A 2,151-nucleotide genomic window follows, 5' to 3' on the forward strand; every position below is an offset into this window, starting at 1 on the left:
ATGAGAATATCAGTGTGGATATAAAATATAATTAGATAAAAAAAAATATCCAACAACCAACAGAATCTAACATGAAACTCTGCTCACTGCTCATTTTCAACAGTTATAAACTCAAGGATTAATTCATTCAACATCTCAGATTACTTTGTCACTACCAATGTAGTCTGAGCATCCACAGAGATATTTTGCCATTGACCCTGGATCCTTTCTCTCATTCAGCAGCTAAGGACAGTGCTTGTAAAGGAATTAACCCCATGTAGCCACCACTGACATCCACTGTCCCTACCAGTTGCCAATCATTAATTTTTCAGGTTTATTAGTCTGGTTTGTGCTGAACCCAGTGCAAAAAATGCTTTCTAAAACTGATAGTTCCGGTCCTTGATTGGGATTGGCTGAAACGTGTTCAATGGCGTTGTAAAATGCAGCATAAACATACACCTTGACCGCATTTTGTTCTATATTACTGCGCTACCATAACTTGATACAAAAGTTAAAGGAGCTGCGCCTCGACATTGCTTGGCAACCATTCAGATAGAGCAAATATATTTCTTGGCGGAAGAATGATTATCTAGGAATAACTTGTTAAATTTCTAGATGCTGTGCCTTTACTTTATGAAACTTGGCCAGGTATTTATAACAGTTTTAGAAAAGCAATAAGCCACTGATTCTACAACAGCTAAGGGGGGTTTTAGGCACTCCGCTAGCGCATCGTAGAATCAATGTAACCTACGGCCTCTCTGGGCTTATTGCTTAAACATACTGTACTACACAACTACATTTTAGATATGGAAGAATTGATGAGATACTATTGGCTACATCAGAAATAAGATGACAGAAGGTCACTAGAAGTTCACCATAGACTTCGGTCACAGGTGGGAGACTATTGTTGCCCCCTCTTGTCCCTTTATTACCCAAAGGAGTGAATCACACCGACCCAACAAGGTTCAGTGGCACAGGGACAGGGTTCAAAACACTCAACTTATTTGAAGTAGATCAAAACAGTCTCTGGATAGTGGGAATATTCCTCTGGGCCCCAGGAGTTTTTGAGGGACCAGCTAACCCTCTAGTTGGAATACTCGTCTCCGCTGCTCTGAGAGGCCATAATGTCCTGGTGCTCCTTCCCACTCTTGAGATTGCTGCTACCTTGGTCCAGGTGGAGCCGCTCCTTGCATACCGTGTAGACTAGCCGCCATGCCTGATATCGTCCACTAGCAGGGTCTGTAAAAAGTCTCACGGCAAACGTGGAAAACGGCAAAGAAAGCACACCACTTCATACGACAATCGGAGTGAGAACACACAGCAAGTCACACTTGTGTACGTAGCCTATCAGTGGGCCAAGTCAATTTTGCACCTGCAAACAATTCAAGTCAAGGGAGCACATGGTGGCGGCCATCTTGGTGCTTCTTAAAAACATTCCCACCATTTCAGTTCCCTTCCCCCCTTTCTCTGCATCACCCTGTGACATCATTAATTCATCAATGTTAAAACCATTGCCACTAAGCTATCAAAAATTACAATGTTGTGCATTTTTTGCACATTGCACAGCAAGAACAACATAATGGAATGGATCTGGAGTTGCATAAACTTAACATAATATTATTTTAATCAGCTTGTCGATTTGTCATTATTTCATTAAGAGCTATTCTTGCGTTCCTGCTGTGGACTATTGTGATTGGTCACTCTTAGTACGGTGTTGTGTAGATTTATGACAGGACAAGCTCTCTTAGTTATGACTGATTTAAGCCCAGCTATGCGTGATTATGGCTCATGTGTGTGTCACTCGACATCTGGAGAGGCAACATCTCTGTGGTTGAGTACCCTCATCACCACTTAGCCACACATATGGTTTCCTATAAGAACAGTCAAAAACATATTGGCCATTTTCAGACAATTCGCTTGCCAACTGAGCCGTGTGACTGATGCACTGCAAATGCCGTACACGTTGTTTTGAGAAAAGACCTCTGAAAATACTCTTTTGTTTCTGTTTATGTTTGAAATTCCTTCCATTTAAAAGTCTAATGTACGAACAGTAAAAAAAGTTAATGAAATGAAAAAACACTCTACCAGGAAATAGAATAATCTAACTGAGAGAGAGACTCTAGCTCTGTCTATTATCCATCCAAGGTTTAAACCACACTCAAGTTTGTTTGT

Source organism: Alosa alosa, chromosome 19, assembly GCF_017589495.1.
Source record: "Alosa alosa isolate M-15738 ecotype Scorff River chromosome 19, AALO_Geno_1.1, whole genome shotgun sequence".
Lineage (NCBI taxonomy): Eukaryota > Metazoa > Chordata > Actinopteri > Clupeiformes > Clupeidae > Alosa > Alosa alosa.